General features: G+C 39.9%; 2 protein-coding genes, 1 long non-coding RNA gene and 1 pseudogene across 11 annotated transcripts in view; 2 read left to right on the top strand and 2 right to left on the bottom strand.

Moving 5' to 3' along the window:
• Positions 1–6,728, top strand: part of LOC117661240 (adenylate cyclase type 10) — a 96,212-nt gene extending 89,484 nt beyond the window's left edge. For all 3 annotated transcript variants that reach the window (XM_087891153.1, XM_087891154.1, XM_087891152.1), the window contains one exon: positions 6,385–6,728. The gene's annotated coding sequence lies outside the window, so the exon portion shown is untranslated. The remainder of the gene's footprint in view (positions 1–6,384) is intronic.
• Positions 1–26,726, top strand: part of LOC117661076 (flavin-containing monooxygenase 5-like) — a 105,664-nt gene that overhangs the window by 16,532 nt on the left and 62,406 nt on the right. The window contains exon 1 of one of the 6 annotated variants that reach the window (XM_060690177.2): positions 18,497–18,638. The exons of 4 other annotated variants lie outside the window; for them this stretch is intronic. The gene's annotated coding sequence lies outside the window, so the exon portion shown is untranslated. Of the gene's footprint in view, positions 1–18,496; positions 18,639–19,568; positions 19,627–26,726 lie in introns of those variants that run through there. One more of the 6 variants, XM_087891157.1, reaches the window with a different exon arrangement.
• On the bottom strand, positions 122–6,667 carry LOC117661243 (uncharacterized). Its single transcript, XR_015733517.1, has 4 exons — positions 6,508–6,667; positions 6,349–6,397; positions 3,471–3,573; positions 122–2,040 (listed from the first exon to the last, which is right to left on the bottom strand). It is a non-coding gene; the product is annotated as an uncharacterized LOC117661243 (long non-coding RNA).
• On the bottom strand, positions 9,069–11,760 carry LOC148114756 (uncharacterized; annotated as a pseudogene). Its single transcript, XR_015733516.1, has one exon. The product of XR_015733516.1 is annotated as an uncharacterized LOC148114756 (transcript).

Genomic DNA, 26,726 nt, shown 5'->3' with positions numbered 1-26,726 from the left:
CGGTGTGTAAGGAGCCAATGTCTGATGAAGAATTCCATTCTTACGCATCCAGTCCTGGAAATGCTGAGACATGAATTCAGCACCACGATCACTCTGAATTCTGGCGATGCGAACTTGGTGTTGGGTAGAAACAAGAGCAGCAAAGTCTTTAAAGATCTGAAAAGTCTCAGATTTTTCTTTCATAGGATATCCATATCCATATCTAGAGTAATTATCAACAATTGTTAGAAAATATAGGAGCCTGAGTGGCGTAGGAGGCTAATGCCTCCTAAGGCAGCATTTAACATCCAGCTGCCTGCAATTACTGCGAGTTCAATTCTCACCAGGCTCAAGATCGACTCAGCCTTTCATCCTTTCTAAGATGGGTAAATTAAGGACCCAGTTTGTGGGGGCAATAAGCTGACTTTGTATAAATATGCAAAAGTATGAAGGCTATTGCTTAACGCATTGTAAGCCGCCCTGAGTCTCCGGAGAAGGGCGGCATATAAATCAATTTTTTTTAAAAAAATATATATTTTCTACCACCAAGTGTTGGTGGAAAAGGACCAACTATGTCAGTGTGAACCAAATCAAAAATGCGTGTTGACAGGCGTGTAGCGCATTTGGGAATGGCTGCTGCTTTGGCCTTTTTGCAGACAGCACAATCCAAAAACACCTTACACCCCTTTAGATCCAAACCTTTTGCGAACTCCGGCATCTTCCTAAGAACACGGAAACTGGCATGCCCCAATCTTCTATGCCATTTATGGATACACCTGGAATGCAAAGGTTTACCAGTTAGTGAATTCTCAACATTAACAGTTTTATGAGGAACCTCAGGCTTGCTCTGAGCAACCTGTTTCCTTATTTTCATTTTGTTGGCTTTAGGAGCCTTTGGAGTAGCAACAGGATCTCTCACTGGAGCATCTCTCTCTGGGCCTGTGCTCTCCTCTTTTGGAGTTTGTATACTTGCCTGTGTTTGCGATTTAGGCTTTGGCTTTAAGTAACAAACACCACCAATTAACATGGTTTCAGCAACAATATCTCCATCTTTAACTGTGTAACTTGCTTTTTCAAGGTGGTGAACCTGGAACTTTAATGCTCTAGACAAGTGACTCTGACTAAGCAAATTACTAGTTGCTGTTGGTATATAATAAACATCAGGAATGAATGCATCGAGCTCTTCAACATAAACAGTTCCTTTTCCTTTGACCTGACAAGGATGATTTGAAAAAGAATAAAGTTCACGTAATTCAGGTTCAGGCTCGTGAATCTTTGTGAAAAGTTTCTTTCTGTAAGTAACATACAACGCTGCACCACTGTCCAAAGTCCACAGGAGTCGTCTGTTGTACTCTGGTTGAGATTGTGGATCATTGGTTAAAGCCAATGTGGCGAGTGGAGTTTGCGAATCATGCCTGGGACCACAACGACCTTGTCCTCCGCCTCTGCCTCTGGAGTCTGTTCCTCTGGGCTGGTACGAGATGGGAGCTGGAACTCGTTGGGGACAATCCCGGGTGGCATATCCCACACAATTACAGATGTTGCATCTTGGCATCCTTGGAGCGTAGATCCTTCCTCGGAAGGGGCACCTAGCTGGAGCTCTTGATGCGGGTGGTCCTCTCAAATGTGGAGTGGCTAACATGAGTGCTTCTTCTTCAATTAAAAGTCTGCATACATTGTCCACTGTGCGTTGAGCAATAGGCACTAGATAATCTTTCTAATGGCATCTTTCCATTCATAATTCAATGAGTTAATAATAATGCTGATCATTTGAATATCATCAATATTATAGCCTCTTTCTCTCAATTCTCTTCTGATTCCTTTCAGTTTGGTCAAATGTCCTCCAATTTGTTCACCAGGTTTAAATCTCGAACCATGGAACTCAGACATGAGCAAACATGAAGATTCAATTGAAACAGGCCTGTAGCAATTTTCCATTTGGACCCAAATTTGTTGGGCTGTTGCATCAGGCGGAAAGGTAACCTGCAGTTCAGTATCCATGGACATCAATAATGTTGTGCAAGCTTTAGTCTCTAAGTCTCTTATTTCAGGAGTCCATGGCTGAGCAGGAGGATTAAAAACCATACAGTGAGTACCTTCTCTGCAAAGTAACAATCCAATCTCACTGACCCAGCCCTTATAATTCTGTCCTGACATTTTTAATTTTGACTCACCAGTTAGTGGAGCAACAGAAAATGCCTGGTGAGGAACATGCATTTGGTATGCTGTGGTATTTGCTGTGCTTGTTGTGGACCAAATGGTCCTGGTTGTGCCACTGGAGGCATTTGTGCATGCATTTGTGGTTGAGGCTGTTGCATTTGAGCTGCAATATTAACATGACCTGCTGGGGACGCAGTCATTTGCCTTTGCTGCATTAAGCATTGTTGTGTTCCATCTAAAAGCACAACAGCACCACCAGGGGGTGCTGAAAATTGAGCCTGTGGAGACACTTGTGGCATTGCAGACCAGGGTGGATTTGATTTAAATTGAGTTGATTTAAATCACAATTTAAATCATGATTTAAATCACTAGTAAAAAGGCTTGATTTAAATCAACTCGATTTAAATCATAATTTTTAAAGAGCAACTGTTATCTCTGCTATTCCTTTGACCCACTGTTGACTCACCGATAGTCCCAGTGTTGCAGAATATACAGCCTCATGCTACATAACTAAGCTCCATTCCATGCTGAATAAGCTAAATTATTTATGTATCTTAAATAGAAAACTATTTTACGATAGATTTTTACCCCAAAAGTTTTTTATTAAAATAAATTTGATAAAAATCAAAAAAATCCGATTTAAATAAAAAAAATCCTTAAAATAAAAAAAATCTGATTTTTTTGATTTTTTTAAAAAAATCATTGATTTTTATCCACCCTGTTGCAGACTGAATATCTGAGTGAGTTAAGGACATCTCTGATAAAGTCTTCTGTAACAATTGTAATTGCTCTCTCAAGATGCAATGCATTTCAGCTTTCTCTAGTGAATTACTTTCGCCAGCAGATGGTGCTGCAACTTTAGTTTTAGGCAGCTCAGGTAATTTTTCTGCAACGTGGCATTTGTAATTTGAGAATAGGAATGATCATGTGACAAATGTGACATGTGCACAGCTCTCTGTTCTGATTTGCCTGACACAAAATCCACCAGGGGGTGTGTCTTTGGCTCCAAAGGAGAAGGCAAAATGGCGTTTTCAGAGATTTTAAAAACACGAGACTCTCTCTTATCTTGCTCAAGCATAGATAAAGCCATTTTTGCCTGGGATAGCTCCTGTTCAAAAATTTTGATTAGATCACTATAGCTTTTTATAGCTAGCTCACGAAGGGAGAGATCGGAGCTGCGAGGAGAATAATGAATTATTTCTCTCTCTGCATGGGAGGAAAAATGCTTTGCCGTTTTTGAAAACTCTGGCCTTGCACAAAGCGTTTCAAAAACAAAAGCTTCTGAGGAGACTGTTTGAGAGCATGCATAATTGGAAGGGGGCGTCACTGACCTCGGTCGCAGCACAGTACCTTCAAAAGCAGCTCTTCCGTTATCTTCCTCCTGAAGCCTTCATAAGATTCTTTTCGCTTCTTCATTAGAGAGAGCAGAGATATCTTCGGCAAAATGCATTCTGTATTAGCTTTACTTCTTTTTCGGCATATTTGCAAAAATAATTAACTTACCTCAGTAACTAAAAACTAATTGCCTATGCGTTTATCATCAAAAATAACAAGCAAGGAAAAAGCCATAAATCAACCATCCTCTGCTATCAGGTGTCAGAGTGCTAATTAATCCCATTCTGCTTTTGGGTAATCGCACCTTGATTTAAAGACGTGGATCGAGACTTTTCCCTTGAAGCATACTTTTGCAAGAAAATAAACCCCGAAGATATTTTTTCTAAGAAAAACTCATTTATTTGTTATAAAGAAAATAAAACATCTCACTATCTAAATAATTACATTTTGGCAAAGATCCCGGCCACCTCTCTGCGGCCGGACCTCTCCTGGCAGGAGAACAAAGAAAGTTAGGAAGGAAAGTGAAGGAATGTGGACATGCGTAGTAGATCAGAGATAAGGACTTGGCAAGCTACGGAAAGTCTTGACAGTCCAAAAATATGAGTTCATCTGGTAAATACAAAAACGCAGTGACATTCCCGCCTTAAATTTTAGTTGAATTAGGGAATGCACAGATCTTAACACTTAATTTTTTTACAGAAATCATATCAAATTAATCAATTCAATTATCTGAGTCTTCCCATTTAGACAGGCTTTTCTTTCTTATTACCTGCTAAACCCCAGGTGGGAAGAACAATAACAATTTTCTTCTCTTTTCTTAGTTCTTTCAGAGTTCTCTGGCTCTTTTTAAGAATGGTAATTTATCAGAATCTTTATAACACTGCAGTAGTTCTTTTCTCCTACCACACATAACAGCATAAATCTTTTTTGGTCAGCCCCAACATCTGAATCATCTTACTGTATGGTGGGGCTTCTCAACTTCTAATTATTTTTCTTTTAAGGACTAGTCAGATCTATTTGCAGTTTGGGATTCTTTCTAATTGTTTTAGTGAACTTCTCACTTTTTACTCAAGGTTTCATCCATTGTTCCATCTCCTCAAGCACTGGATTGTCTCTGCCCTGGTGATGCTCTGTCTAGCTCTTTCTAGCTTGGATCTCCCAGCAGGTGTTGGCTTAATTTTAAAGTTCCAAATGTATAGAGACCTTTGTTCACATATCATTGCACTTAGCCAGGGCTCTCATGAGCAAGTTTGAACCCCACTTTTCTTTTAAGGACCTTTATTTTGCCAAATTGGTTTTCCTGTGTCATCCGTCAGCAAGGCCCCTTTCCTACATCTGTTTCCTCTCTCTTCTTTAGGCTGAAGGGGTATCTACCACACATGAGCTGCAACTTCCTATGTTTCCCCTTTCTATGTGGGGTTTTATACTTTGGTTCAGCCGGGCTACACAACATCAGTTCTGCCACTGATTCTCAGACCCCTCTTATAAACGGAAATCTGGGAGGACCTGCTGCCCCCAACACAGACTACAGACACCTTCTACACTTCACAGCTTCACAATTTCCTAAAATCCTGGGGTTTTGCTTTTGGGATTTTCATAGGAAAAAAGGAACAACAAATTTTCTTTTCTTTTTTTCACTTGCATGGGCACATAGTGAGTGGAGGCTATTGATGTAAGCTATGCACTGAAGTGCTTCTGCTTTGGAGTATCTGGGGCTCAGTCCCCTTGGTATTTGCAATGCTGCACAAGCTGGCATTTCAGGATGGTCTCTCTTCTTCATAGATTGCAGTCTTTAAGATAGGTTTCTTTTCAGGGTGACTCTTTCTGACCTGACATTTGGGATTTCCTCTCACTCGAGCCACACAGACTAGCATGACTTCTACTTGGCATTTGTGAAGTCAGTCAGGGTTCTGTTTCACTACTATTTGCCACCCATTTTCTATGGGTGACACTGCCATTGACCCAAGATGCAGGACGTTCCACAGTTATCAATGGGAACTGCAATGGCTTAACCACCCACACAATTCTAGAGTCTCATTAGGATACGCCAATTCCGTTAGGAAGAGACATTTTCCCGGACCCAGGGAGCTGATCAGGCTCCCTCTTCTACTCTTCAAGGAGTAGGTTTACTATACTTGTCTGCAGGCTTCTTCTTCTTTTTTTTTTTCTTCTTTCTCCGCCAGCATTTATCTATTAGCTTATTTTGATCTTGTTTTTGGTTCTTGGGTCGGTTGGAGCCATCGAGTACCCAGAGGGGCCATCTCCTTCCTTCCAGAGAAAAAAACTCTCAGAGGCGCCTTGAAGGTTGGGCAGGATGGCCTCGCCCGGGCACCGGCTGGTCTTTTCTGCCCACAGCGAAATCTCCCGGCAGTCACCATAAATGTTGCAGAAAATCAACGGAGATGAGTTTCGAGATCAGAAATAACTTTTTTATTTTGGCCAAAAGGTTCAGACATGCATTCTGTTTTATATTCTGAACAAAAGTCCTTCTTTAAGACACGTATCTTTATAGAACAAAAAACAGGAAATGTGAAATAAACCTCCTACGTGTTAGGCTCTCTCCCTCCTCCCATTATTGCCTGAACAGGAAGCTCCATGTGGGTTAGTTCTGCATTTTAACATAGCACCTCTGCGTTTGACTTCTTAAACTCTCTAACTGTAGAAAGTGTGTTAATTCTGCGGTTGAACTTTTTGAACTCTGCAACTTTCTCAAGTCACAGGGGTCCTTCAGAGATCCTCCACGCTGACCCCGTATTATTTCACTCTTATAACCAAATTTCACTTTACGTCCTGCCTTAATACCATAAAACCTTCCATTCTTATTTTGTCTAATAACAATGTAGACAAATATAATTATTTGCTTCCTCTACTCACCTTCTGATCAATTGTCCAACTTTTCACATTTCCTAGGAGTGGTGGTTCACTGGAAAAAAACCCATGGAAGACTTTTGGTTAAAGGCAGTTCCAGATTTCCCTGTATGGAATGTAAACATGACAGCCCAAGAGATGGGAGCTTTCCATAAAAACATGTACCTGCTGAAAGTGCCAGAACTGGATATAAGCAATCCATTCCCAGAAAGTAGCGTAGAAGAATAATAGTGAACTGATTGCAGGAAATCTCGTCTGAAACAAATTTTGGTTTATTTGTTTTCTTGTACAAACTCCACCTTTTCCTGTGTTAAATCCAGAGTGTAGCATTTGATATGTATGTTCAACTTTTAAAATTTCTTATTAAAAAACCCTTTTATCTTTCAGTGCTTTATTCTTTGTTAGAATTATAGCCCGTCTTTCAGGTTACATATTCTTCCAAAGCAACTCTCAAATTCAACAATGATTAACTCTTAAGACTTTTAAATGATAGTGTATTTTGAAATGTTTGGACAATAATTACAAAAATTGTACTTATTCGCATTCCACAATAAGTCCCTAGTGCAAACTTGTTGGTCCTTAAATGAACCTGAAAAAACGACATTAAATATATATAAGCAACCATTGTAAAATTTTAAAGCAAAGTATAAACATCTTTGTAGTTCCGGTAGTTAATAATTAGAAAAAAAATGAAGGGGTAGGGTGCACTATTGAGTGCTAATTTTTACAATGATTTTATTACATTATATCTTCTTGCATCTTTATTTTTATATCCTATTTTGCATGGTGCTTTTGCAGTAATTGAACTATTTCAAAAACATAGTTATGGTTGCCAGCAGGTTTGGAAAATTCATAGCCATTCTACAAAGGAGTTCTGCTTTCAGAATAAGTCTAGGAAAACTAGAAAGAACGTTGCTTTGTATTTTCCTTCCAAAATTACATAAATAAAAGATATAAAATAGTTGCCAATCTTGAAATATAAGGCAACTGCGTAATTTGCATATGGGGAAGTTTTATGAGAAAATACCTTATTAAATCTCTACAGCCAAATCTTGAGATATAAATAAAGTGCATTTAGGAACAGAAATGAATAGCGCATACAAGGGAAAATACCACATATAAACATTTATAAATAAAATAAATACAGGAGGCAGGAGGTCCCTGTGTCACTGGGCCTAGCTAAATTGTGTAATATATATCTGAAAAAGATACAGGTAGTCCTCAAATTACGACCACAATTGAGCCCAAAATTTCTATTACATGAGATTTCTATTAAGTGAATTTTGCTCCATTTTATGATCTTTCTTGCCTCAGTTGTTAAGTGAATCACTGCAGTTGATAAATTAATAATCCAGTTGTTAAGTGAATCTAGCTTTCCCATTGAATTTGCACAGCAACAGTCATAAATATGAACCAATTGCCAAACATCTGAATTTTGATCACATGTTCATGGGGATGCTGGAAAGGTCATAAGTATGAAAAATGGTCATAAGTCCCTTTTTTTAGGTTCTAGGTTGACTTCAAAGAACTATAGTTATCTTCCTGCTTGGATATTTATATGCCCTTTTATTTTTGAGGATATGTTCTCACTTTTATAGAATCTTGGGGATTGTACTAATCAAGAACAATGCTCCATCTCTGAGATCCTGAGGCTTGCCAAAAATTAGGAATTATCTGGTGGCTAAACACAAATTCCTAACACATTCCTAGATGGACTAACTAAGGAACAATCTGGTTTTTATAATATGGAAGAAACTTTTAATGTAAAAGAGTTGAATTTCATTTATTTAGCTCCATGTGGTATAAATGGTATAAATTGGTGGCCCTTTTTGTTGATATCACTAAGGGGTTGGCACAAACCCTGTTTTGAATCACGTCTATGAAAACTGCAGTTTTTTAAAATGATTCTGTGGTAAGGAATTCCATTCAGAAAGATACAGAATTAGTATATTAAGTTCTGATTTTATAAAACAAAATCAAAATGTGGCTTGAAACATCTATTGAAAAGGCAACTGTAAAACAAGTAGTTTGCTTTGTGGATGGTTCCTAAAAACAATTACTTTTAGGTTATATAATTAACATTTTCTGTGTTCAAACCTTGTGTTGAAAAGACAGAAATGATTTAATTTCTCTCTAATTTAAACTATTATCTGAAAATTAACTCATTTGAAACTCATTAACTGGCACAATGGTGGTGGTGGTGGGGTTCACAAGTGTGATGGTGGAGAAGTAGCTGGCCAAGGTCTTTTAATGTGTTAGGGGTTAGGGGTTTTCACCTGCCAGGGCGCCTAATCAGTGGAGGCCTTCCAGCAGCAGGAGGAAGGGAGTAGGCAAGGCTTCTTGGGAATGGGTGGTGCTAGGCATAGCTGCTTGACACCTCCCAGCCCATGGTCTGTGTGCCTGGGAATTGCAGCACTTCTATACTTATAAGGATAGTTGCTAAGCAAATTTTGATCATGTGACTACAGGGATGTTGCAGCAGTTGGATTTGGCATTTCAAATCTTGTTGACTGACCACACACACAAAAGTTAAGATTATATGTGGTAACTTTATTGCCTTACATAGTGACATTATATAGTTTGTTACTTTCAAGTTACAGCGTACTTGGCAGCATATCATTGGCTCACAGAATCTTCCAGGTAACTTAAATCATAGGTTAATCCATTACTGCTTGCTTAAGCACTTCTAATAATTAGCTATAATTAAAATCTAACACACATCCCACTTCTTCTCCTCTTGTTCCTCTTGTTTACAGAGTTAGGGTCTTTATCTTCTAATGTCATTTCCTGGTGCTTACGTGCAAGTAACCTTCCTTATCTGAGGTTTGCCATCCAAGATAGAAAATTCCTGCACATATGCAGACTGCAGATTCCTACATGTCCTCTCTTTTTATTTGATTTTGAGGGAACAAAGATTTTTGTATATATCGCATTTGGTGAGGAAGCAGAGAGAGAGCAGCAGGACAAAACATAGCAATTAATGAGGGAATACACTGAATGAAACAACAGCAAGCAACTAACATGACAATAATAATCACACCATAAAAAAACAACTGCTTAAGCCAGGACCAATCAGGAAGCCAATTGGTCAACCAGTCAAAAGGAGAGGAAATAGCATGAACATTATTCTGAAAATATGATTGGAGTTTAGCAAGTTCATCTTCAATGGTTTTGTTCAAAGAGTGAAAATGAACAGCACATCCACGACGGCCAACAAGTTTACAAAAACCACCTTGTCGTGCTAACAAATAGTCAATAGCAAAACGTTACTGGAGCACATCCTGATTCAGGTCCTCAATTTCATGTTGGAGATCATGCAGCAGTGGCATTAATTGATTTCTCCAAGCGACATGTTAAGCCCAGGATAGAATGTCTATTTTCTTGAGCTATTATTCCAGGGTAAGCCCCTAAGGTGATCACTCCAGTAATAGCTCCAGCCACAGCACGGCCAAAGGTATTTAGAGAGGACAGTTGTGTATCAATGATAACTTCATCATTACATGTAGGACCTAATGGAGAACGTTGTTGTCGTGAAGAAGATGAAGAAATGCCAATTTGTACAGGTAGGGAAAAGTAGCCAATAGCAGCACACTGATAGTTCTGAGGGTGTACGTTGGTTGCATATTTGTCAAAAAAGAACCACATATTAGGGTCCTTTAGTTGCCAGCCAGCACAAATGGATCCAGTATCAGTCATATCAGAAGCGTTAAAAATAGGAAAATTATCAGGATACATTTCAGGCACAATATTAGGCCCATACAAAGAAGAATTAAAGGTTCCCCAGAGCCAATAATAGTCAGTACAATAATTATAATTCCCTACTTTCGATAAAATGCGTTGAGCCTTAGCATAATCATTCCAATTGTTAAGCCAAGTATGGCGAGCATAACAGCAAAAACATAAGCCTCTAGTATATTGATTAGTACAAAGATAACGCCAACAAACAGAATTAAGTTGCGTTGGTGGCTTAGAAAACAACCAAGAATAATGAATGGTTTGCAATTGGGAAACAATAAAGGAAGATGAAGATATTAAATCAGGTATGAAAGCAACTTGACCAAAAGCCATAGGAGGCTCATAATACAGGGTGACATTAGTACCGTGAACCAAAAACATATATTGAGCATGACGAACCCAGAGATTAGGATTAAATTGTATAGGCTGAGTGTCATTTAAAACAGTAACAGAACCAAAAGAAGACGAGAATACAAAAAAGAATTGTGACAGAATTAGCTGTAATAATAGCAAAAACAGCAGCAACTAGATTTTCAGGAGTCTGAGATAGGTCAGCATGAGCCAACTGTTGTTGAGCTTGGTATGTTGTGGTCTTCACTTGCCCCCATGTGATTGGCGAGGGTCGTTGATATTTTGGAAGACGGACCTCCGTTTTGAGAGTCAGTTTGAAGTTGGAAATTGGGTTGTGCAGACCCTGATGCCAAGCCATGATAGGGTCGAATGTGCAGACCAGGGATCCACAAAGGTTGGCGAGTCTGGGGGAGTTCAACCGCCACGTAACCACATCCCCAAGTAATTAGACAAGCAGGTCCCTGCCACTCAGGATTAGGAGCAAGGCGATACTTTACTAGTGGTCTTGTCAGTGGTTCTATTGCACGAAAATGAACATTAACAGGAACATCTGAAAAGGAATCTACAAGAGTTAAATAATTCCAAGTAAACAAAGCAACAGATAGTAAATGTTGAATCTTTCGCAAATGGTATGGACCAGACTCATGCTGCAGCTGTCTCTCCAAAAAGGACTTAAAGGTTCGATGGGCATGTTCCACAATAGCTTGTCCTTGAGAATTATAGGGGATGCCATGGACTAAGGTTATTTCCCATTGCTGACAGAAAAGACTAAAGTATTTACTCATATATGCAGGACCATTGTCAGTTTTAATTTGAACAGGGCGGCCCATGATTGAAATAGTGGCTAAACAATGAGTGGTGACATCCTGAGCCCACTTGTGATGGGATGCAGTAACCCAAAGAAAATGAGAATGAGTATCAATGATAACATGCAATTTATCATATGGCTTGAAAGGGGAGAATTGTGTTACATCCATTTGCCAAATTTGATTGGCAGAGGTACCCCTAGGGTTGACCCCACTGGGGAACGGCTGACTGTTGGCAGGAGGGACATGCTTGTACAATATCCTGAGCCTGTGCCAAAGGAATATGAAACTGTTTTGCCAAAGATTTTGCATTCTGATGAAAATATGAATGACTTGTCACCTGATCAGAAAATAAAGAAGCAATTTCTTTAAGGGATTCATCTGCAATGCAGTTACCTTCAGTAAGGGCATTGTTAAAAGGAGTATGACTGCGAATATGCTCCACATATAAGGGATATTGTCGATTCTCCAAATGATGCTTAAGAGACAAAAACAAAGCTAGCAAATTTATATCTAATGACAATGCACAATACGAAAATGGCAAAGATTGCATAGCTAAATAAACATATTGTGTGTCAACTACAAGATTAATGGGTTGCATTGGGAGAAGTTGTAAGGCTAATATCACAGCAGCTAATTCAGCCCGCTGAGTAGAAGTCTGAGGTGATGTGAATTTAGAATGCCATTGGGAGTCAGCGTGCCAGACCACCACCCCTCTTTTTGGTGAACCATCTGTAAAAATTGTCAGAGCATCAATAAAAGGTGTACGTACAAAAATATTAGAAAAAGAGAGGTTTAAAGTAGTAGTTACCATAATTCTAGGATCTTTTGGTAATGAATATAAAACTTCTCTGAGATAATTGGAGAAGGCAATCTGATAACTTTCAGATATCATCATAAGATGATCATGCTCAATCCAGCGCGAGCTGCACTGGCTCCCGGTGGTCTTCCGAGTGCGCTTCAAGGTTCTGGTTATCACCTTCAAAGCGCTCCATGGCTTAGGACCTGGTTATTTACGGGACCGCCTGCTACCACCAATAGCCTCCCACCGGCCAGTACGCTCCCATAGAGAGGGGCTCCTCCGGGTGCCGTCGGCCAAACAATGTCGGCTGTCGGCCCCTAGGGGGAGAGCCTTCTCTGTGGGGGCACCTACGATTTGGAACGAGCTCCCCCCGGAGATACGTAGGATCCCGGATCTGCGCACCTTCCGCCGCGCGCTTAAGACCTTTCTATTTTATCAAGCTGGCCTGGCCTAAATCTTCCCCCTTTTTAAATGTGGAAATTTTAAATTTTTAAATTTTAAATTCGTCTTTTTATAGGGGTATGGGTAAGGCATTTTAAATTGGGGAGCCATTTTAGATTTAATTCTGTTTTAAACGTATTTTAATTGTTTATATTGTATGTTTTTAACTTTGGCTGTTCACCGCCCCGAGTCCTTCGGGAGAGGGGGCAGTATAAAAATCTAATAAATAAATAAATAAATAAAATCTTTGTACGGGTGAAGGCAATGCCTATCAAATCTTGTCCAATTAGTTGCAAAGCACGCTTTCGGCCTTTTATAATCAATTCTTCTAAAGCAGACTGGTAAGGATAAATATTTCTAGGTGGAGTAGCACTCCACTATTCACCACTCATAAATAGCTATTCTTAATGTGCTCTTAATGATATATAAACACCCAGTAGGCAATGGAGAAGTAGGAAGAATAGCTAAGCGCAGTCCTGCTTCTATTGACTCAATTCAGTCAACATATTGTAACTTTGTCCAAAATGAGCTGTAAGCACCTTTTTTGATCATTCATCAAATGAACTGTATCACCAGGGGATTGTGCTCCTTAATGGTTGGAATAGAGGTAACATATCACCAGTTGTTATGCAGAAGAAAGGCCTAGCCCAGTTAATAATGCCTAGCAACTTTTGCCATTGAACTAAAGTATAAGACTTTTGTACCTTTAAGTCGGGCAATACTGGAATGGAAGAAGCTTTCAGTAATCTATGACCCAAGTATAGGTAAGGTTCAGTTTTCTGAACTTTGTCATCTGCAATAAACAACCCCTTCTGTGCAACAATAGTTTTTAATTCCTGCAGAAGGGCTATAGAATCAAATTAGGAGCAGCTATTAAGATACCATCCATGTAATGATAAACCAAATAAAATGGAAATTTCTCACAAAATGGCTGAAGTGCATTGTCCACAAAATACTGGCACAAAGTAGGAGAATTAAGCATACCCTGTGGTAAAACACACCAATGATATCGTTTGGTTGGCATGCTATTATTAAAAACAGGAACAGTAAAAGCAAATCTTTTTCTTTCTTTCTTTCTTTCTTTCTTTCTTTCTTTCTTTCTTTCTTTCTTTCTTTCTTTCTTTCTTTATTTATTTATTTATTTATTTATTTATTTATTTATTTCATGTATTTATATGCCACCCTTCTCCAGAAGGATTCAGGGCGGCGAACACAAGTTAAAAACATGTACAACAAAATCCCATTTTAAACCAAATTAACTAATAAATAATAAATAATAAAACCCAGAATCAGAGTCCGCCTATTTGCTTGAACAGCCAAGTCTTCAGGTCCCAATGGAAGGAGCGGAGATCAGGAGCCATCCGGAGCTCAGTAGGCAACTCATTCTAGAGGGTGGGAGCACCCACAGAGAACGCCCTACCCCTGGGCGCCGCCAGATGACATTGGCTCGCCGTTGGAACCCTGAGGAGAGCAGCCCTATGTGAGCGAACAGGATGGTGAGAGGCAGGCAGGAGAAGGTCCTGCAAATACCCCGGACCTAAATCATGTAGGGATTTATAGGTGAGAACCAGCACCTTGAAGCGGACCCGGAGAACCACTGGTAACCAGTGCAGCTCACGCAGGAGAGGTGTTATATGGGAGTAACATTTATCCTGTGGCTGAAGCGGAATAGTAAAGAAACAATCTTTTAAATCAACAACCAACAATTGATAAAAATTAGGAATTAAATTAGGATTAGGAAGACCACATTGCAAAGGACCCATTGGCTGACTACACTTATTGATATTCCGCAAATCGTGCAATAATCTCCATTTCCCACTTTTCTTTTTAATAACAAAAACAGGAGTATTCCAGGGGCTAGTAGAGGGTTCAATATGACCAGCAGCTAATGGTTCCTGAACTAGTTGCTGTAAAGCAGATAATTTTTCCACCGAAAGAGGCCATTGCTCCACCCACACGGGGGCAGTAGAGAGCCACTTAAGGGGAAGAGCCATCATCCAAAATCAATTGAACATTTAAAAAAGTAAGTAAATCACGACCCCAAATATTAGTATGAATATCCAAAATATAAGGTTGCAGGGCAAAGGACTTACCAGCTGCTGTGGAGAATTGAATATTGCACACACTCTGCCAGGCTGCCATGGACCTACCTACACCCCATAAAGAAGAAACTGACTTCTTAGGCCATTGTACAGGCCACTGTAAAGATGAAATAACAGTAACATCAGCTCCAGTATCAAACAACCCTTGAAAAGGTTGCTTATTCAAATAGAGAGTTAACAAAGGACAAAAGGAAGTAACAGACTGAAGTAAAGCCACAGAAGGAGAGGTAGAACCAAAACCAGCATCCCCATGTGCCCCTGTGCCAGGACATGGGACTTGATAGGGGAGCAAAAGTATGTAAGATTCACCCAAGCCTGAATAAAAAGAGTTTCAGTGTAATCAGAATCAATAACACCAGGGACTACAAAGCATCCCTTTTTATGAGCTGAAGATCGAGGCAAGATAAGACCCACTAAACCTGAGGGAAGAGGGCCTTTAAATTGAGAAGGAATCAATTTAACCTCCAAGGGAAATTTAAATTCCACAGACTCCTGAGTTATTAAATCGAGCCCAGCCCTACCTGCTGTGGCTGGGACTGCGGAGGAAAGGCTGAGGGAGGAGACATTACTATGGGAAAGGCACTCTTTTGACTCTGGGTGGGTGCCACACCCATTGGCAAGTTTCCCGACCGAAAACGGCACTGATTAGCCCAATGAAATCCTTTTTTACAAATTGGGCATTTTTTAGAAGGGCGATTTTGAGAGGCTGCAGGAATCGAGCAACAGTCCTTTTGAAAATGCCCAGGTTTACCACATTTAAAGCAATTGCCAGTAGAATGTTGCCCTTTTTGTATAGCAGCAGCTAAAAGGTGCATTTTATACGTTTGAGAACCAATATCCTGGCAAACCCACAGCATGTCAGCCAAAGTATAATGATTGGTAGCTTTTAAGGGCTGCAAGGCTCGCTTACAATCAGCATTGGCATTTTCAATAGCTAATTGCCGAAGAAGTTCCCCTGCAGCTTCCTGATGGTCAAATTGTTGACAAATAGCTTTAGACAATCTCTCTACAAAATTAGCATAGGGCTCACTAGCCCCCTGTCTAATATTAGAAAAATTTGCTCGTGGTTCCCCAGCCTGAGGTACCTTTAAAAAGGCACGAAATGCACATTCAGAAACAATAGTTAAGATGGCCGGGGGAAGCCCAGTTTGGGCAGGAATTGTAGCAAATTGACCTGAGCCAAAGAGTTGTTCCACCGTGTATGCTCCTCCACTCCCCAGAGCAGCAGCCTGAGCATGTCTCATAAATTCACTTTCCCAAACAACATATTGCATTGAAGTCAATATGTCCAGGTTTACTTGCTTCCAATCCTCAGGAATCATAATATATCCATTTTTTATCCCTTCTACCAAGCCTCTAGTAAAATTACCACTGATGCCATATTCTGTAACAGCCCTGGCCCTGATGATATTGTACAGGACATACAGACAATAATTCAGCAAGTTCTGCCCCAGGCATGGAGGAATCCTGTTTACAGGATTCTACCATTTTTTTTGAAAAGAGGATAGAACAGCAGAGTCAGAAGGTTTAGTAATCTGACCTGTGTCAGTAGGAGCTGAAGGAGGCAGAGTCAGATAGTCCGGGGAGGAAGAAGGACAGACAATAGCATTGGAGTAACATGGAGGTAGAGAAGTTAAAAGAGACAGTTCAGTATTTCCAAATTTTTCCACTGCATATCTACATAAATGCCATACATGCAAAATCTCTACCTTAGCTCTTGGCTCAGTATGTAAAACTTTCCCAATTTTTTCCCAATCAGATAATCTCAAAGACCCCTTTTCAGGATACCATAAACACTGATTCGCAATCTCCTGGACCAGCTGTAAGAGACTGCATTGTGATACATCAGTGTGATTTTTCTTAAGTAAATAGATTAATTCTTCAGCATGCTTCCTTTGTTCCTCAGAAAACGTAGACCCCATTACTTACAGAAACCTTTAAAAGGTTGAAGAAACCACGAGTACTTACAGAAACCTTTAAAAGGTTGAAGATACCACACGGGTTGACAGTGCACCAAATCCTTGCCGGATGAAGCAGGGGTCCCTGTTCAAGTGCCACTTGTTGAGTGACCACACACACAAAGGTTGAGAATATATGTGGTAACTTTATTGCCTTACATAGTGACATTATATAGTTTGTTACTTTCAAGTTACAACGTACTTGGCAGCATATCATTGGCTCACAGAATCTTCCAGGTAACTTAAATTATAGGTTAATCATTACTGCTTGCTTAAGCACTTCTAATATTTAGCTATAATTAAAATCTAACACCACATCCCACTTCCTCTCCTCCTGTTCCTCTTGTTTACAGAGTTAGGGTCTTTATCTTCTAATGTCATTTCCTGGTGCTTACGTGCAAGTAACCTTCCTTATCTGAGGTTTGTCATCCAAGATAGGAAAATTCCTGCACATATGCAGACTGCAGATTCCTACAAAATCTCACCAGACTCAAGGCTGACTCTGCTTTCCATCCTTCCGAGGTTGGTAAAATGAGGACCCAGATTGTTGCGGGCAATATGCTGACTCTGTAAACTGCTTAGAGAGGGCTGTAAAGCAATGTAAAGTAGTATATAAGTCTGCTCTAAGTGCTATTGCTATTCATCCCTTCATTCAAGCATAATAGTAATTTTGAATGGTTGTTGAATGAATGGTTGTAAGCAGTGGTGGGTTGCTATCGGTTCTCCCCGGTTCTTGTGAACCGGTAGTGGAAATTTTGAGTAGTTCGGAGAACTGGTAAATACTATCTCTGCCTGGCCCGGCCCCCAATCTATTCGCTGCCTCCCGAGTTCCAGCTGATTGGCTAGAAGGAAAAAATCAGGGCTCACTTGACAAAGAAGAAAAAAAAAAACCAAGACACCTTAGTTTTAAATTGAGACACCAAGAAGCCTCCCAACTGATCGGCTAGAACCGATCCACTCCTTGTAAACAGCTCGGTGGTGGTAGATTGGCAATTGAAGCCAAGCTGCCTGAAAGCGGTTTCCGATGCTCTCGGTGGTGGCAGAGCAGCAGAAAACTGTTTAAACTCTTGCCGCAGCACTTCAAAGGGCTGCCCTACAGCTGATCAGCGGTAAAAGGCAGTGTGGTGGTAGACCAGCGCGCTCCAAAAGAAATAGTTAGACCGGAACACTCCAAAAACAAATGGGTAGACCGGTATGCTCCAAAAACAAATGGGTAGACCGGTATGGCTCTGCAAGCAGTTAAAAGCCTGATAGACCAGTACCTCTGCTAAATCCTAAAGAATTGCTTGTCACATGACCATCAAACCATGCCCACAAAATAAGCCAAGCCCACAGAACCGGTAGTAAAAAGTTTTAGAAACCATCCCTGGTTGTAAGTGGAGAACTACGTCTATTGTTGTATATCAGAACTCCAATAAGAAGAAAACCAGGAAGGACTTTAATATCTCTAAGCCTGTAGCATTTGTTTTTATGGATTTAACTCAAAATACTCTTAAGAAAGAAATCTTGCCTCATTTCCAAGCTGGGGATAAAATGCACAGGCAGGTGCTTGAACCAGAGGTAAGGTTTATTTCTGAGAGCACAACATACAGTCAGCTGTCGGAGGTATATTTATTAAATAATGTATTTCATAAATTAGTCTAACATGTATGTATGAATATTTCATACATGTATTTCATAAATTAGTCTAGTATGTAAGTATCAACTTTTTGCAGCTAAATTCCCAACAGCAGCCATGTTGAACAACCGACTTAAACATCCTGTTGGACTGCTGTGCTGCTCTTACAGCTTTCCCACATTCCAGAGGTTACAGAATTTCAAAACAAGAATTTTGATTCACATTCCAGGTATGCAAAGGATAATCATTAATCAACTATTTCTTCATATATATATAGCTTGTCAAGGATACCTGACAATGTCAACACAACAAAATCTAATCAGATCCTGCCTCTGCCAAAATGGGAGGAGTAATTGCTTAATGATATCTTTGGGAAAATTCTTTCTCTAGTTGAGAGACTTTTTGAGAGACTGCAAGAAGTGAATAAGAGAATACATACATTCATTTCCCCTGCTGTTGACTGTTCATCTGCAGCTTTTCCAGGTTTGTTGCAATTTGTTGATATGAACCTGTTCCCATATGTTTGCTGTGTGTTGTGGCAGTGGGGGCTGGAAAAATGTGCAAATAGGCTAGTTAAGACTGAAAAATAGAAAGACTGGTCTTTCAGGTCCTTGTTTCCTTCAGTCTAAAGGATTAGGCTTATTCAGGTAGCACAATCTGTTTCTTAAAGCTTCTTTTTTGGTCTAAACTAAGGTTACAAAATAAATTTGAATGAAAGAGAAACAGCAAAAGAGTTCAGGTTTCTTTTGTGTTAATTAATAATAGCAAATATGGCTGACAAAGAGTAAAGTTTGAGAGACCATCTTGGGATGATGAGGCAAGGCTGCTTATTTTTTTCTGATTTTTTTGAAGAGAAGCTAAACTAGCAATTTTAAAGGAAGCTTTGTGGAAATATTTGTTAGCAAGGTTGCTCAGTTAGTCCTCCCTTCTCCTCTTCCATTATTTCTTTCGGTTTAGAAAGTAAAAAAGGCAAAAAGCTTTATCTTTAGTTCAGAACAACGCCTGCATTGCTTTTCTCTTCCCTTTTTTTCATTTTGATAATCCTATCCAAGACCAAAGGATCCTTCAAACTTGCTCCTGAGGAAATTGCTGCTCTTCTCTTTCACATGTGCGAACAGGTGTATTGTTTGTCACCCTTTCAGTCATTGAAAATTACTAGAAGAGAAAGAAGCTAAACTATGTGGCATAAATTATATGTTAAAACCCCTTTCAAAAAACTTTTTGCCCACTTGATTGAAGTGAAACCTGATGCATTTCCATAAAATATTGATACTTTTCATAAGAAGTGAAAAAAGTAAAGCTTACTTGCCCAACATGATGATTCTGAAGAAAAAGAAATTAATTATTTTCTGGAAATACAGATACAATCTGGCAGCTTTTCAGTGATTAATTCTATTGTCTGTTGTAGGGGTCATAGCTAACCCTGTAGCTTGTCTGAGAAGTTTGGTTGAAGCCTGGAGAGTGATGCAATGTGAGTTTGCAATATGGTGAGCTCTGCTGTTAGATAATCCTATTATGTCCTGGAGGGTCATGTTTTAATCCCATCACCCTGCAGCTGAAGGTCTTTTGTTTTGTAGTTAGGCTGGCCCAGTCCTTCTTAATGGGCACCAAATATCTGCTGGGGGCAGGGAACTGGTTTCTGTCTTTAGAAAAATTTCCCTCTTTTAGGGGAAATATTTTATCCTGCCTTTTTTAATATTTCCCAAAATATTTCATTCTTCTGGGAGAGGTGGCTTCCATCAACCCCCCCCTTTGGGGGGGGGTATAAAAGTGTGGGTTGCACACTTTTTCTGGCCCAAGATTAGGAATTGATCTGATCATGGAGACTTAATGGGTGCTTTTAATTTTTCTGATGCAAAGGGGAAGGCATTGCTGGAGGCAGCAGAAAAGTATCTCTTGGTTCCCAAGAGGAGAACTTTCAACCAATGAAGGTCTAGCAGCCAGAGGAAAAGTTCTGGAAAGAAATTTACAGTATCCAATTTTCTATGCCAATAATTTTCAGATGTTTGATGTCACTTTTTGTGACCTTCCAGTCAGGTTTGAAGCAAGCACAAGTCCCAAAATTCTTCATAGCCATGGGTTTTATCTTAAATAACTACTGGCTGCCAATTTCCAAGGGTTGGTTCCTGAACCTGCCTTAGCTCTTAGTTTAGTGCATCCAGGATTTTTGAGGCCAAATTGAGGTTAGCCATTGTGCAATCCAAGCCATCAGTAGTTTAAAATTGCACACAATTTGCCCTGGGACTTCTAATAAGACCACCAGTGCAACATACTCAGCCTTACTGGGCAACTGAGCAACATTCATTTTCATTTTTCATTTTCATTTTATTAAATTTGTATACCGCCCTACTCCCGAAGGACTCAGGGCGGTGAACAGGCACGAAATAAAACACATAAATACAAAAGTTAAGACATGATTAAAACCCAATTAAATAATTTTTGCCTGAGACAATTTAAAACCCCCAATAATTTAAAACGAATTAAAATTTGAGTTTAAAAATTTAGAAGAAGGGGAAAAAATTAGGCCAGGCCGGCCTGCTGGAATAGGAGTGTCTTCAAAGCACGGCGGAAAGTGCACAGATCCAGGATCCTCCGTATCTCCGGGGGGAGCTCGTTCCAGATAGTAGGTGCCCCCACAGAGAAGGCCCTCCCCCTAGGGGCCGCCAGTCGACATTGTTTGGCTGACGGCACCTGGAAGAGCCCCTCTCTATGAGAGCGTACTGGCCGGTGGGAGGCTGTTTGTGGTAGTAGGCGGTCCCGTAAGTAGCCGGGTCCTAAGCCATGGAGTGCTCTAAAGGTGGTAACCAAAACCTTGAAGCGCACCCGGAAGACCACCGGGAGCCAGTGCAGCTCACGCAGGAGAGGTGTCACATCATTTGTGAATCACAATCAGGGCTTGGGGTTTGGAGATCTCTTTTCTGTTACCTCTTCTATGAGGGAATTGCCTGAGGGGCATGTCCTTTCCCCCATGGAATTGGCAGGCAGATATGATTTCTTGGGCCTTAGTGCCACAGAGCAAAAACCAACCTAGGAGAAGCTTTGTGTGGACATAGGTGAAGTGAATAGCCTCACTCTGATTCTGAGTGGGGTGTGTGGGTGCGTGTGTGGGTGTCTGTATGTAGCTACTTTTCCAAGACAGGCAATACAAACATGCTGGACAAATTTTCCTTCCACCAAGATGTTCAGAACTTGCTGTGCCAACCACTCCCAAATCCAATCCCTTCATGAATCTAAGTGATTACAACATAAATGAGACAAGAAAGAGAAGCTTACAATGAATTTCCACCCTCTCCCATATTCTTTCCAGCTGTCTTCTTGGGATTGAAAAGAGTCTTTTAGTCCATCATGGTCCTTTCTTTCATGTCTGCTGGGTGGTATTAGGCTTGGCTTGGTGGTAAGAGCTTCTGCTTCATTCTGGTTGCTGCAATGACTTTCTAGTGAATGGCTGGACCCAAACCCAATTCCCTGGCTCAAATGGATGGTCTCCTCTGGACGCAGCATCTGGATCAGTGTGATCTGCTTCCACAGGTTGCAGGGTTATCTGTGCAGGGCTGAAAGACATGAGAACAGGGTCCCCTTCCCCCTTTGTGGGTGATCCTCCCAGGAAAGGCATTGTTGGAAGATAAGAGATGGAGAGGTGGAGTGGGAATGGGTAGATAGTTTGCAGGCAAAGTTTGAGGGAGGGAAAACATCAGTACTATAGTTATTAAACAGATAACCAAGTTATAACAAAATGGGGACAAAACAGATGAGAAAAAAGAGCTGGATTATCAGAATTTGTTGCAGCACACACAATCAGACAATTCAGCAGAATTCAATTTACATATAAGAAACTTCTTTATATACAATACCATATAGCAGAAATCAGCATACAAAATCAGGAACACAGAAGCAATACTCATAGAAGCAAGTCATTACAGAGTAGAGAGATACAGAGGCTAATATATTGTAGAGAGGCACCCATTACAGAGGCGAAACCGACTCTTATATACAGTTCAGCAAGTGTAAGACATGCCCAGACTCCAAACTGTCTCTTATGGTCCCATACAAACAAATACTATGTTTCAGTTTCCAAACAGTCCCCATTGGCTGACCTGTTACCATGTCTATCCAAACAGTCCCCATTGGCTGATTTGTTGCTATGCCTATTCCAGTCTATGAATATTCATACTCTGACACTCCTCCCTTCATAACTGGAATAGAAATAAAATTGAATAATTTAATATTCTTCCCAGACCTGTATTTGAAGACCCACATTCACAGTTCTCTTCAAATACTTAAGAATTCCTTTTTATACCCATCCAACGCAATTGGGTTGGTGCAGCAGTAAAGCGACTTAGAATGCTTACTGCACAAGCTATGTCTGGTCAGGACCTCATTGTTGGTTTGTACTTCGATTTGCACCCTATGGCTTTGCAACCCTGTGGCAAAGTCATAGGTGTGAACACTCTATGTTCACGATGGATTTCTTTTCCTTGTCCATGGCTTCTTTCCACTTTACTTGTTCAATTTTAGGTAATGCCAATATTTCCTTATAGTTCCTTGGCTCATACCATACATTACACACTTTAACTTTATTAGCAGAATACCTGTCAGGTGGAATCCCCTTGTTCCATTGCTCTGACCTGCGTGGCATTGACTGCTCTTCCTTGTTACCCCTCTCTTGCTTCATACCTGAGTCATCTTCTGACTCCTTTATTTGTTCTTTTTCAGTTTCTCCTCCCTGAATGCTGACACTATCACTAAGTAACACTGAGTTACTGTCACTAAGTGGATCACTGTCACTAAGTGGATCATTCCAAAAATTGGCATTAATTCTGTTCCAATGTTGCTCTGCAAAGCTAGCAGATCTGGAAATCACTATTCTGCTGCTTCCATCGCTAAAGCGATAGCCCTTTGAGCCAGGTTCATAGCCTGTAAACCTTAGTTTTCTAGCCTTTGGTTGTCCCTTTCTTCTAATAGCTTTTGGAATATACACCCATGCAGTGCTTCCAAACACCCTTAAATGTACCAGAGATGGCTTTCTCCCATATAACACTGCATATGGAGTATCATTAATAGATACTCCACAGCCTATTAATTAAATAATTAGCAGTCAGTAATATGACTGCTTAGACCAGAATCCTCCAACAGTGAGTATCATCTGCAACATGCCATTCCATCTCTCAACCATGCCATTCTCAGCTGCTGTGTATGGATTTGTGCATCTGTGTTTTATTCCTAACTGTCCCAATCACTGTTGAAATTTTTATTTTTATTTTTATTTATTTATTTATTTATTTTTTAATTTGATTTATATGCCGCCCTTCTCCGAAGACTCAGGGTGGCTTACAATGTGCTCAGCAATAGAAATCAGAACATTTGCTGATATGAATTCTGAACCTCTGTCAATTTGCAGCTGACATACCTGTTGTTGATATCTCCTTTCTATGAAACTTACCCATTGCTTAAATTTCTGTAGCATCTCTATTTTACCCTTTAGTAAATAGCAGAACTATTTTATTATTCATTATTTCATTAGGTTCTTTAGGGATGAGGTGAGGGATGACAAACTTTTACTGTCTGGTGTCTTTCCCCAGTGGTAAATTTTTGAATGAACGCTAAATTCATCAGTCCTGTAAAGATTTAGCAAGTGCTGTTTGGGAGTCTATTGGATATTCTGGCAGTCTTGAGTACTATGGTGTTGTAAATTGAATTAGGAAATTGATCTTCAGTTGGAAATACAAAGGCAGGGACTTCCAGTGATGCTGTCAGGGCAGCACAGAGGGGGAAAAATGAGGTCCGTTGTTGACTCTCTTTATTTTGTGCTTGGGGACCCTTTGAAGGCATGTTGAAGGCTTGGAGAGCTACACGAAGCAGAGGGGAAGCCAGGGGGTCAGCAAGATGGTGTGCAACCACTTGCTGGAATGAGGGAAACCCTCTTTAACCAGGCACAAATGTGCCCTGTCATCTCATTTTGACATGGCGGATCCGAGGCTGTGACAGTGCACAATAGAATTGGAAGAGGAAACTTAATAGCAGACTGCCCATTTTTACTGGCGAGAAACTCCCATATGCGTAGCGGTTGGAACTGTCAAAGTGAGTAAAAACAAAATATCTGGCAAAAGATGAGAGAGCTCTGGCAGGAAACTAGCAGCAATTTAAAGAGACGAGCCGTGATTAAGTAACTGCCGAGAGAGGAATCGAGAGAAATAGAAAGGAAGACCGAAAGCTGACTGTAAAGGGGAGAGTGAGAGCAAGCCAAAGGCAAAAGGAGATTGGGTGACTAGGAAAAGCATGAGAGACAAGGAAAGAAGTCTGGAGAGGAGCAGAAGATTAGACGGAGTTGTGAATAAACAAACTGAGAACGGTGCTTGGTGGAGGAAAACGGGGATATATAACGAAAAAGTGAAAGCGGAGCATCGGAAACAACCTGGACTCAAATAGCTAATACAAAGTTAAAGTCGTTTGAAAGGGACAGTGAGAAGATGGTGAGAGGGCGGCAAGGAGAAGAAAGGAGAAAAAAAACTGTAAAATTTGAGAAATCCAGATATAATAGAGCATGAGGAAACTTGGAAGAACTAAAAAAGTTAAAATAGAGGGCATGTTTCAAGTGAAATAGCAAATAGATTGTTATACTGTTACATTATAATCTGTGATCAACATTCTGGCAATAGGATATTTTCTGAATAGTGATGTTATGATATTGTCCCTGTAATCATTGTGGTAAAGCCGTATTTATAAATATACAATGAAATATTGACATAGATAGTAATTTAAGGTTAGTTAGATTGTGTTGAAGGTATTATATTTAACATAGAATTATTTATAATTAATATTTATTAGAAATTAGAGATATTTAAGTTAATTTAACCAACTAAATCAACTCAACTGGTAATCATAGAAGATCTATTTGGAATGATTTATAATTACACCATATTGTATTGTATGCTCTTATAATTGATTTATAGTTATAAACTTTTATAAGTTTTTGGGTAGGTACCTAATGATAATAGGAATTGATAAATAAAATAAATAAAACGTGAAAGAATCATACACTACAATATTGATAGGTAAAGAGAAAAGATACTGAGAAAGTTAAAAGTAATATATAAGTGGTCAAACTAACATTAGACATAGAAAAAAAAATAATTATAGGAAAATCAACTTGGAGAGATAAAAGAAAATATTATTAGTGATAAAAACAGTGGATTTTGGATCTGGGAAAAGATTTATAAAATTTCAGGAGAACAAAGTAAAATTTTAAAAGAAATGACAAGTATCACTACCACAACACTGAGAACAGGGATTTATTTATTTATTTAGTGTATGGTTGGTCACACACAGTATTAAAACACTTCATTTTTACAGGTTAAAAACAATTAAAACAATAAAAAAGCAGTAAGAAAACCTAAAAGGAAAACAGAAATAACATTTCAAAGTTTAATGTCAAGTTTGGAGATCCAGTCAGTAGCTGCCGTTGTTATGCAGAGGAAGTCCCTAGAATCTCCTGGATACCTTCTGTTAGGGCATTCCTTCACTATGTGCTGGATAGTCTGTCGAGGGGCCCCGCAATCACATTGTGCTGAAGGTCTTTCCCCATTTATATAGGGAGTCAGCATACACCCCATGAGTTGTTCTAATTCTATTATATGTCACCCATATGTGTCGGGGTAGGCTAAATCTGGAGGTATACTACTAGGACTGATATGCTCAGAGACATCTTGGGGGGAACAGCTATTCCACGCCTCCATCCACTTTTGTGTGGTGTTCTGATGATCGGCCATCAACTTACGCGCTGTCAAGATTGGTGGATTTCTTGACTTTAATTGGCATCTTAAGAGATCAGGAATGTATCCATGTATGGGTAGAGAGAAATTTAACAGGATCTTACTATACTCCCGAATGAGAGCTTCTTGTCGTCGTAAGTGCGGGGGGAGTATGTGACTAAGAACTGGTAACCAGTAACTAGGTGTAGATTTTATGCACCCAGTAATTAGCCTCATCGTATGGTTAAGTTGAACATCAATAAGTCCTGTATGTGAGCTGTTTATCCATACAGGTGCACAGTATTCCGCTGCAGAGTAGCAAAGCCCGAGGGCTGCACATTGGAGAGTTGGGGCTGATGCTCCCCAAGTTGTTCTGCAAAGCTTTTGTAGGATGTTATTTCTGCTGTTAACCTTGGCAGCCATATTCTGGATATGTTTCTTAAAGGACAGGGTCCTGTCTAAGGTGACCCCTAGGTATTTTGGTGTTGCCTCGTATGGGAGCAGTTTGTTATTTAGGTATACATTGAGTTCTCTTTTTGCCAATTTGTTGTTGAGGTGAAAACATGATGTAACTGTTTTACTTACGCTTGGGATTAACCTCCATTGGTGGAAGTATGTGCTCAAAGTTGTAAGGTCGGCTGTAAGTACGCCTTCTGTAGCTTTGATGTCCTTGTGGCTATATGCTAATGCCAGGTCATCAGCATAAGAGAACTTTTTTGATATCGTGGGTGGTATATCAGAAATGTATAGATTAAATAGAGATGGAGCCAGCACGGAGCCCTGAGGGAGTCCGTTATTCAGGTGTCTTTGCTTACTGATTTTG

Source organism: Pantherophis guttatus, chromosome 3, assembly GCF_059756535.1.
Source record: "Pantherophis guttatus breed Tessera chromosome 3, ASM5975653v1, whole genome shotgun sequence".
NCBI classification, from domain to species: Eukaryota; Metazoa; Chordata; class Lepidosauria; order Squamata; family Colubridae; genus Pantherophis; species Pantherophis guttatus.
Note: the sequence above shows the minus strand (reverse complement) of the source record. Positions and strands in the feature narration are given on the sequence as shown.